Source organism: Asparagus officinalis, chromosome 1 (assembly GCF_001876935.1).
Source record: "Asparagus officinalis chromosome 1, Aspof.V1, whole genome shotgun sequence".
In the NCBI taxonomy this organism is placed as follows: Eukaryota; Viridiplantae; Streptophyta; class Magnoliopsida; order Asparagales; family Asparagaceae; genus Asparagus; species Asparagus officinalis.
In genome coordinates, this window is record NC_033794.1 from 126,410,680 (window position 1) to 126,422,820 (window position 12,141).

Consider the following 12,141-nt stretch of genomic DNA (forward strand, 5'->3'; position numbering starts at 1 on the left):
GTCAGAGTGTTAGGCAATTACATGTTTTAAAAAAAGAGTGTAGTAGAAATGAGAATGCTACGATGGTCTCGTGAGTATACATTAACAGATATGATAAGAAAACGAGTGTATCCGTAATAAGTTAGAGGTTGCGCCTATTGAGAAAAAAATGAGAGTAAATAAATTAAGATGGTTTGGTCATGTAGAACGGAAACCCCTTAGTGCATCGATTAGGAAAAGCGATAACATTAGAGTTAAATGAGATATGAGATTTAGAGGCAGACCTAGAATGACTTGGTTAGAATCAATTAAAAAGGATATGATTAGGACTAACTTAAACAAGGGAGATGAACCATAACAAAATGACATGAAAAAATAAAATTCATGTAGCCGACCCCAAACATTTGGGGTAAAAGTTAGGTTGTTGTTCTTGTTGTTATAATGTAGGTATGTACATAATTCGTATTCACTTATGACCACTAATTATAATATTTCTTTAGAAAAAATAAGAAAAGATTCGAGTGTAAAAAATGAAAATTATTGGATTTAAACACATTAATCAAGGTTCATCTTCTAACCCTAGTGCTCAAGCACGTGCACACATTCATGATTTTTATGAATTTTAGACCTAATCGCAATGAACAATTTGGATTATTAATCACTATGCTACTACAGTTAGCTTTATTAGCAACACAACTTTAATTAATTGTTTCAAATGGAACCTAATTGCAATGGTTATGATAACACCTTCCTATTTGAAACAGTCCCATCTATAACCTTAATTTATTTAATTTAATTAAAATTATGATATTTCTACCAAAACACGGGAAGGATAAAATCGGGCGAGAGGATAGTATTCATGCCAAAAAGCCCAATCGTGCCTCTCAATTTTTCACCCGCCAAAAATTGTTACCTCCATGGAAAAATTTTCCCTCCGATCTCTACCGCCCCTCTTCAAGAAATTAGGAAATAAAGAGAAAATCATAACAATTTGGTCTACATCTTCTCTGTTTCCACTCGTTGAAGGTGGCAGGTTGGTGTCTAAGAAAACCAGCCCTCCGAACCAACTTCCCAGCTCCGCCGCCTTCTCCTCCTCCATCTCAACCTCGGGTGGTAGTTTGGCGTTGAAGAAAATGGCGTTGAAGATATTTGAGATTCAAAATACTAAAACTGATTTGATTATTTTCCAAAATAAATTTAGTTTCTAGTAATTTTGCGCAAAACATTATTAGTTCATGATAGTTTTGCAAAGTTTTACCAAAAGAATGTATATAGACTATAGGACAGCCGAACTATATCAGAATGTCATGTTATCTATGCTTTTTTTTTTCCAAATCCTGTTATAGAGCAACTTGTGGAGCATAAATCAAGGATTAGTTGGTTACATGAACATCATATGAAATTTAGGAAAATTAGTAGTTGAGATTCTTAATTTTGAAACTTGAAGGATAACTTTGTATGTTTGGCAATATCCTTATGCCTCAACTTTGTACTATAAATACCATTAGTATTATATTCCTGTTGCCATCTGCAAATACATCTAGCAAAGGATAGGAACTGTTTATTCTATGGTTCTCTTCTCTTGTCACTCCTTCTCCTTGTTATTATTCTAATAAAAATATTGTACTCAATTTTATTGCAAAAAGTGCCTTCTTCTAGCATGATTTCTAATTATTTTCTTGCTTTTGCGATATTGTGTCTGTGGCCCTTCCCTTTTCCTCATGAAGGAAATTTTTTGTCATGGTTTTATTTTAGTATTTAATTTAATTTTTCCTTATCAATATCTATTTTAATTTACTTTTTTTTACAGAAGGATCCTAATTTTCTAACTGGAAAATTCTTGATCCTAATCTGAAGGACGTGCTTCTCATTGCCTACTGTAATTCTTCTACAGGTAAGATTATGTCTTTGATTTTTTTCCTTTATGATTTTTAAATTATTTGTTTGAAGAGTATGTTGTGAATCCTTAGATTTTGTATTTTCATATACATTGCTTCTCTTAAAAGAATTTGAAGCTATTGCTTAAACTTTTTAAAAGGTAATATGACAACTTATGTTTGCAAAGGATGTTTTTTATGTGGAGGAAAATATGAGAATGTAGTTTATTCTACTTGTAGACGACTCTAGGGTTTTAGGATGTATTTTTCATTCAAAAATCTAGTAGAGTCTAGAGGATTGATTCTTCATTTTGATTTAATATACTTCATTGAAATTTTTTACACTATATACATAATTTTTGGTGATGGAATACAACTTAATTGTGATAAATATTTATGGATATTAATCAAAGGAAAATTTTCAGGTAGTACAACATGCCATCTGAAAAGGCAATCATGATGAAGAAGAAGAGAACAAATATCCTCAGGAAGAAGAAAATGCTATATGTTGAACCTTGCACACAGAACTTTGAGGACACAAATAACACTAACCCATCAGATTGTCATCAGAAAACAGTTGATGGAGGTAATTGTCTTATTTATTGAGAAACTAAGAGTTTAGATTTAGCCTATGGGTTTTTCATGTTCATGAGTGTGCTTCATATTTTGGAAACACACAGATTTTTTCAGCTTGGATCTATCATCTATGGCTAACCATATAAGTAGTAGAATTTTAACGCATGTGATTTCTTTTTCTCATCTTGGTGACTTTTGGATTAGTAATTTTGCTTGGGTACATATTCAACAAAATATTCAACAAATGTCATTCATAAGTGCGTTAAGCCTCAATATTTGTCTTGAAACCTGGGCCCATTGTTCCTTGATGATCTGTTAATCTTGTAGTTTTGAAACTTGTTGTATATCATGTCACAGTATATCCTCTAACATTTGCAAATATCTCCCTTAGCCAAGCTCTTGATGAAATTGAAAAGTATCCCTTATATGTTACTCAAGTAACTTGAATAATTGAATATGAAAAATGACGAGGTTCATGTGCACATATTATTCACCTTCAAATACGATTCAATACTACTTGTGAAGAGATGGGTACAAGTTTTTTAATTAAGAATTGTTAGTCTCATTTGGAAAATTGTCTCTTTGACAATCGTTGTTCTTGTTATAAATAGGAAGAAAAAAAGCTGTTTTTAGCCAATTTTTATTATAAATAGGAAGAAAAAAGCTGCTCTACAACTAAACTGTTTTTAGCCAATTTTTATTAATTTTCAAATAAATCCTCTTATATATTGGTACAATGCATGTGCTTTGCATGAGAACGTGCATGTTTTTAAGTTTTAAATTTTTTATTGAATGATAAACTATGTGTTGATAAATAAAATTGTAAAATAAGGTTGTTAAAAAAGAAATGTATGAATTAATTATTATTGTGTAATTATTCTTATTGAATGTTTTTCTTATAATGATCGCCCAGTGTTAAGCCTTTTTTTAAATAAGTCCCCAAATCTATAATTATTCTTAAATAAAACTTTTAATTCTATAAGTTCTATTAAATATGACCCATCTAGGTTGAAAGTTGTTAACTTGACTCTAAATTAACTAAGTTGTATTAATCTTGCTGGCTTTTTCTTGACGTTCCTTAAATGGTTACACTTGATACTTACAACATATCGCAATAATTAATTCTCATTATAATTATTTAATAGGGTAGATTACACCATTCTTATGAATTTTCAGCCTATATGAACTTTCACAATTATACTAACCCCCTAATGAATTTTCTGTTTCAAAGAAGACCCCCAATAACTTTTTAAATTTTACAAATAACCCTTATAAATTAAAAGCAGAAAATGGCATTAAAAGGCATTTCAAAAGCTATTGGGGTTTTGGTGCAATTTATCTAAGAGATATTGGGGCTTTCTACAAAGTTATTAGGGGTTTAATGTGATTTCAAAAGTTCATAGGTCTATTTACTGTAAAATGCTGAAAGTTTATGGGGGTTTACTATAACTTACCTTATTTAATATTATAATTATTAGTTCAAGATATACTATTAAAAATAATTATATTATCTATATACTTAAAATATTTATCTAATTTTATTTTTTTAATTATGCTCTTAAATAATTTAGTAATATAAATATTTTATAATTTTTTATTATACTATCATTAACAATGAATATACTATTATTAATATTAAAAAATTATAAAAAAGTTAGCTTTCAATCATTGCTAGGTATAATTCTTAATAATATAATACTAAATAAATAGTATAATTTATAATTTGTGTTATACTATTAAACTAAGTACACTATTTATGCGATTCAAAAGTTATTCTATCTATTTTATTGCTCATTGAACTATAGTATAATTATCAATAGAATTTAGTAATATATTATTCTATTTATACTATTATTTTAATTATCTTATTAGAATTAATAAATAATTATATAATAATTTAATTAGTTACTACTAATATTTGCGCATATATACTTATTTTATAAATTATTTTATTTTATTATTTTAAACAGTTAATAGTTATAATATTATTGATAGTTATAATTATCTAGGAAGGTGAGAAGGTGCATAATTAATAAGAGGTTATATTTTTTTTAATAAAAAATTAATTAGAGATAATAGCATAGTTAGATTTATCAAAAATTAAGAGGGCAAAAAAGAAAATTAAAAGTTTTAACACTTTAATACTCTTTTTATAGTAGTATAGATATAGATATAGATAGATATAGATATCGAATAGACGGAGCACATATGCTTTATTTATTTCTTATACTACGCTATGTCAAAACTCGACGAATTGTGGTCAGACCCTACCAACATTACTCTCTTTTGACAATTTAACAAGAAGAATTTAGTTACTAAACTCGACCAATATAAGATTAACATTTTTATCTATGATTGTTTGGGCTCTAGTATTCTAAAGTTTACATTTTTTTTACTTTGACACCCCAAAACAACTTCTAAAACTTCCATGATTTAGAGTTTGCAACTTTTTTTTTTAATTTTTTTACTTTAATATTAAAAGTTTCTTTTTGACACTCCAATATCCCAAACGTTACACATTTTTGAGCTTGATATCCTAAACTGTACACCTTTTTTACTTTGATGCTTTCAAGTTTAAATTTTTTAAAACTTTGACACACTTGTTTGCGTCGAAAATCAATTTATTTGTGGAACCCATTACAACTCGTTTATCGAATTACAGATTCAAAAAGAATTGAGCCTTTTTATAAGACTTCTTTACACAGATAAAACAAAGAGGTGACTTCCTAGAAACACACACATAGAACGTTTATCGATCGCTGCTTGCGTAAGATCTTTGCCTGTATCGGGGACGCGTTAGTCCGTGGACCACCTATTCACAGATCCGGATTGATCGTGAAGAAGGCTTGGTGTTCTTTGTTTCAACGAGAAAATTAGAACATAAGTAAATAACCTCACCAATGTGAGATTAATACTCTTCTCAAGATCAAAACAATGTTTGATCTCAAGGTAATGAGTGAAGGCTTGCAGATCTTTCGAAATCTTCCTCTTTATGCTGAAGTTCGCCAAGATCTCCTCTCTCTCTCACTCTGAAATTCCTGGCTCTATGCTTTGGAATTCGTCAGCACTTCACCAAAAGATCAGATCTTTCCCTCGACAACTTCTCAATTCTTGGTGAGGGTTGAGTTTGAGGGTGTTTAATTATAGCTTTTGGGTTGGTTTAATACCTCGCATTTGAAATTTTACCTGAACCGTTGACTTTTCTGTAGATTGACAATGTCTCCCAAGATGTCATGCATTCCGAGGAGTCGGTCAGCCTCTCAGGCGCCTGAGAGAGAGAGGCCCATGTGGCTTCATCATTTGGAGGTAAGCGTTTATCACTTTTGTCAATTCAACAAGTTAGGAATTTTGCACGTGTATCCTCGTTTTCCCTCCTTCACGAGGCATTCGAGAAGAGTCGGTATCCTCCTTTGTGGGGGTCGATACTTAAATGATGTGTTTTGTTTGGTCAAAACACGTCTCAAGGCAAAAGGGTGATTTCATGCTGCATCCGTAAGCCTGAGTATATTGTAACGTTATTTTCGCGACAATGTACATTGTCTTTCATGTGCGAAACAGTTGAAATCGTCTCGCCAATTACAATGCAATGATTGTATCTCGCGGATTCGTGAGATGAGTTCGACTTCTTGTATTGCCTTGAAAATACTCCCTTAACTACGTTTAATAAATACGCGTTGTTTGTTTCAGTTGAGTTCCCTTCAGATGCGTTCTCGCCCCGTGCGTCAAGTGGTTGCAGTGGTGAGGCTTACGCCTCTGCTGAGGATGCATCCTTCATCCTTGCGGCTCCCCAATTCAATCCAAGTGGGACTGAGGAGATTCCTTAGCTGGTGCGGGAAGGAGATCGTCGTACACTGAGACAGCTGATCACTGACGCCTCACTCGTCAGATACTCAAGCTCCACCCAACCTTTTGAGGAAACCTGGTTACATGTTCGATGACTCCGTCGAAGACCCGACAATTCTAACCCTTGAGGCCGAGCAGTGGTTAAATGAAGATGATGGGAGTCTGAGATATATTCCCCTGATCCCTCACTAATATGCGCTAACTCATCTGAGGAAGCATGCTGTGACGCGGGAGATGTCTTGGCGCCTAACGGAGGACCAGGAGCGAGTCCATTGCGGGTACATCACTCACTAGAAGACCCCAAGCTCAAGTGATAGAAATTATATCAACGGGCTTCATCCCGTGTGCTGGGGCCAGATGAAGCACCACAGAATGAGCTGCCGATAATTGCCAACATAGTACGGAATCGCCTCGCGAGGCTGGGAAGAGAGTTTCCCGTTAAGGGCTACATGTGTTACGGCTGGGTGCACTCGTCGGCGGATAAGTGGTGGACCCGGACACACTTTGGGTCTCGCACATGTGTGCCAGACACCTTTTGGTGTCTCACTTGCGAGACACATTATTCTGTCTCGCAAGTGAGACACATTATTGTGTTTCACAAGTGGGACACCTTCTGGCTGTCTCATTTCGCCGTTTTGTTGATTTGCACGCATCGTCGTTTCGTCGATTCGCATGTTCTTTTGCTTCCTTTTGGCATCGGATGATCTTCTTTGACTAAGATAACGACGTTCTTCGTCTTCTATTCGTCTCGAGTTGTGTGCGGGAGCCTACATGCAATTTTTGACGCCTACAACCCTAAATTTTGGGTTATCAAAGTGTCAAAAGGAAATTTTGGAGTATCAAAAGTTAAAAACCGTGTACACTTTAATGGATCGAAATCATTAGGGTATCAAAGTTAATAAACATATAAACTTTATGATACCATGGTACAAATGACCCTTTTATCTATTTGGAGACATGCGTCGTCTCAATTCTTCTTCAACAAAGGCCAGCGTATCCCAACTCACTGCACAAACTCTTGGGCTAACGGACGCAGATATACGTTTTCTTTCGGCCTTGAAGCCTCTTAGCCCACTCGAATAAACCAGGCCCATAGTTTTGACCCATCAATCTGCTTTAAATAAAAGGCTGGCAATCTGAGACGTTTTTACTTTTTAGTTGATGCCCATTCCCCGTCCAAATTTTAACGATAGTCTTACTTTGCTTTCTCAAATCCAAATTGATATTATGGTGAAAATTTTCTGTAAATTCTCCTGTCTTTTGGTAGTATATACTATTTATCTACATTATACTTTTCTACTGAGGGGGGAAACATAAGAATTTTATTGATTTAAACAATTACATGATTGTTGATGTTTTCCGCCGTAACACGCGGGGCTTTCTCCGTCCATATAGAGGGTTGTTCATCAAAGTAGTATAAGCAAGTTTAGTTAAAGCATGAGCAGCTTTATTGCCATCTCGACGGAGATAAGCTAAAGTTTAAATAACTAAGAAGCTCTAGAATATCACCCACTATTAAGCCTATTTCCCCATTAACATCTTTAGATTTTAGGAGCTCATCGAGTTGACTAGAATCAGATTCAATTTTCCATCTCAGTTAAAACTGTTTGATCACAGAGAAGAAGAGAAAAGAATAGATTTCGTTGAGGGGGGCTCCGGTAATGGGTAAGAGGGCTTGATTTTTCTTTTTCGTTGTGTTTCTATAAGTAGATTACACTCCTTTATATAGGCCATAAATCCCATCATCTCCACCCCCCTAAAACTGCCTCTGAGAGATTTTCTCTCAACAAACCCCATATCCCACGTTTCTCTCCACTTGAGAAGCGTTGATTTGGTCACACAAGACCAAGTCAGACTAACATCTCCCACTTGACCAAATTAACCAAGTGACATGCCTCCCACTATCCGTGAGTTCGGATGTTTCTGCTTACCATTACTCCCACTATCCGTAGAGAGTAACTCTTATTTTATTATTCATAAAATTTTACTTGGACTTATTTATTCCTAAGTCCCATCAAACTTACATGTTTGATAAAAGATTCCGCTGATATTCCTTTTGTCAAAGGATCAGCAATCATATCTGTAGTAGGGATATAAGTCACTTTGATTTCTCCATTCTCTACAATATCTCGAATATAGTGATACAGAATCTCAATTGTTTTCCTTTGGAGCTATTCGCACCACTATTGATTAAGCTAATTGCTGCTTGATTATCATAATAAATATCAATAGGTCCTTCCAACAAATTGAGATCAAGATCAATCAAAAACCGTCTTATCCAGACAACATGTGTAGTTGCCATACTGCAAGCTATATATTCAGCTTCTTGCGTATATCTAGCAACACACCCTTGTTTCTTGCTACTCCAAGAAACAGCTCCTCCTCCAAAGATAAATAAGTGTCCCGAAGTGGACTTTCCATCATCTTTATCACCTCCAAAATCTGCATCGAAATAACCGAGGAGTTCAAGCGAATCAGCTTGATAAACTAATCTATGAGTCAATGTACTTCTGATATACTTCATAATCCTTTTAACAGCTTCCCAATGTGCTGGTCCTGGATTACTTTGATATCTACTGACTAGACTCACAGCATAAGCTATATCAGGTCTGGTGTACAACATTGCATACATTAAGCTTCCAATTGCTTGAGCATAAGGAACATCTAATGGCTTCTGCCCCTCTCCAGGGCTTTGCTCTTTACATAATCTCTTTCCCATAACCAACGGAGTTGGTGCCGGATTAGAATTCTCCATTCCAAACCTTTTAAGAACTGATCTTAAATATTTTTCTTGGTTTAAACTTAGCATTCTAGACTTTCTATCTCGAATTATTTGAATTCCAAGAATATTTGATGCATCTCCCATGTCTTTCATCTCAAACTTTTCGCTGAGATCTGTCTTGGTTTTATTCAACATTTCTATGTCATTCCCAGCGAGCAATATATCATCAACATATAAGGATAATATAGTAAACTTGCTCCCACTTTTCAAGACATATACATAATTATCTAATTTATTTTGAATAAAACCAAGTTTAGTAACTGCATCATGAAATTTGAGATACCATTGTCTAGAAGACTGTTTTAAACCATATAGAGATTTCATTAATTTGTAAACTTTATGTTCCTGTTCTTTCACCTGAAAACCTTCAGGTTGTTGCATATATATTGCTTCCTTCAACTCTCCGTTAAGGAATACAGTTTTAACATCCATTTGGAATAACTCCAAATCAAGATATGCAACAATAGCCAAAATAATTCTAATGGATGCAAATTTAGCTACAGGAGAATACGTCTCCTGAAAATCTATTCCTGCCTTCTTGTTAAAACCTTTGGCAACTAACCATGCTTTGAATTTATCAATAGATCCATCAACACGATATTTCTTTTTGAGCACCCATTTGCATCCTATGGCTTTCCTATTTTCTGGTAGATCACATAACTCCCATACCTTATTCTTTTCTATGGAATCAAGTTCTTCTCTCATAGATTCTAGCCATGAAGCTGATTCATGCGATTTCATCGCATCAGAAAAGGTTAAGGGATCTTGTTCTTCTATATTTGTATCTACCGAAAAACAGGATGACTCACATGAATACAAATAGTAATCATCCATCCATGAAGGTTGTGTTCTTGGTCTTTTGTTGCCTACAACCGGTTGATTAGGTACATTAATTTCCATAGGTATTTTATCATTTTCAAGGTTAGGTTCATTCACAATATCAGGGTCATTAGTGGGAACAGCACTGTAATAATCATCATCTATTACAGTTAGAGGTTCTGTTTCCTCTTGAACTTGTTCCTCTTCCTCTAGATTCTCTAGAAATGTAGCATCTCTGCTTTCAATGACACCTTTTTCTTTATTGTAGAACTTATAACCTTTTGACTTTTCTGAATACCCTATGAATCTACACTTTATTGTTTTAAAATCCAACTTATCTCTAAGTTGACATGGAATGAGAACATGGGCTATAGATCCCCACTTCCTGAGATGACTCAAATTAGGTTTCCTCCCATTCCATAATTCATAAGGTGTAGATATAACTGATTTGGTGGGAATTCTATTTAAAATGTAGTTTGCAGTTAACAATGCTTCTCCCCAAAAGTTTTTAGAGAGACCAGAATGAGACAACATGCATCTAACTACATTTAATAATGTTCTGTTTTTTCTTTCAGCAACACCATTCTGTTGTGGCGTATACGGCATTGTTGTATGCCTTTTAATTCCATGCTGAATACAATAACTTTCAAATTCTTTAGAATTATATTCTCCACCTCTATCAGTTCTCAGAATTTTGATTTTCAATCCAAGTTGGTTTTCAACTTCTGTCTTATATCTCTTAAAGCAGTCAAAAGCTTCTAATTTTCTGGATATAAGATAGACGTGTGCAAACTTGGAATAATCATCTATAAAAGTAATAAAATATTCTTTATTACTATGAGTTTTGACACTTAGGGGACCACAAATATCCGAGTGTATCAACCCTAAAAGTTCATTGGCTCTATGTCCGCCAACAAAAGGTTTTCTAGTCATTTTACCAGTTAAACAATGTTCACATGGTGGCAATTGAATATTAGATAGTGCAGGAAGCAAGTTCATTCTGATAATTTCTTTCATTTTTGAAATACTAGCATGTCCTAGTCTAGAATGCCACAATTCAGATTCAGAAATATAACAGGACAAGTAGTTCAAATTCGAAATTTTATTATCAGAATTATTACAAACTACTGGAAGAATGCATAATTCATGCTCGGGCATATATTTTCCCATAGCATATACTTTATTATTCTTGCCTATAGAAACCCTGTTATTATAGAACCTCCCTTCCAGTCCTTTCTTCATCAAGCTGGGAACAGAGATCAGATTGCGTCGAATTCCTGGCGCATAGAACACATCTTTGAGGACAAGAATGTTGTCCCTAAGATCCAATCTATATGAACCAATACCTTCTACATCGAGATAGGTATTATTTCCCATATAGATTCTCTGTTCTCCTTTCTTCAGCTCGGTGAATTCTACGACTCCATTCTTGTCCTTTGCGATATGCCTAGTCGCACCAGAGTCGATCCACCAACTACTGATATCCGTCATCACAGCATTACATTCCGTCACACCGACGAATTCTCTTTTGCTAGTACCCCCTTGTTCTGGATGCTTATAGCCTCCTTTATTCTCCTGCTTTTCACCTTGTGGGCAATTGGGTTTGAAATGCCCAAACTTTCCATAATTGTAGCAGGCTCCGCGGGGTACTTTCTTTCTTTTGAACTGCTGTGACTTCGGTCCTCGCGGTTGTGGTTTACTAGGACCAGGGTTTTTATAGCTTTCAGTATTATGCCTCTGGCGGACATAATTCAGCTCTTGCTACACCATATTCAGTTCTGGTTCCTTCCTACTGGCTATTAAGTCCTGTTCTATCGCTAGGTGCATAGGAAGATCAGTGACAGACTTAATGGCAGGATTCATTCTTAATGTGGTGGCAGCCACAGCAAGTGAAGGGGGAAGACTATTCAAAATGGTTGCCACTTGCATTCTTTCCGGGATTTCGGTCCCAGCAGTGGATAAGTCCTTAGCCATGACAATCATTTTATTTATATGCTCTACGACATTATCTCCCTCTTGCATACGACAAGAATTATACATATGCAAGAGTAGTTGGATGTTAACTTCAGAAGCAATGTCGTATTTTTCTTTTATTGCATTCCACATGTCCATGGAAGTCTTATAAGTTTCAAAAACTTTGATTAAGTTATCTTCCATGAACATGAGCATAAGACTCTTCGCCTTTTTATCTTTCGACTTCCACTGTTCAAACCATTTCTTTTCTTCAGGTGTAGATTTGTCAGTAAGGGTTGGAGCAGTGGTTTC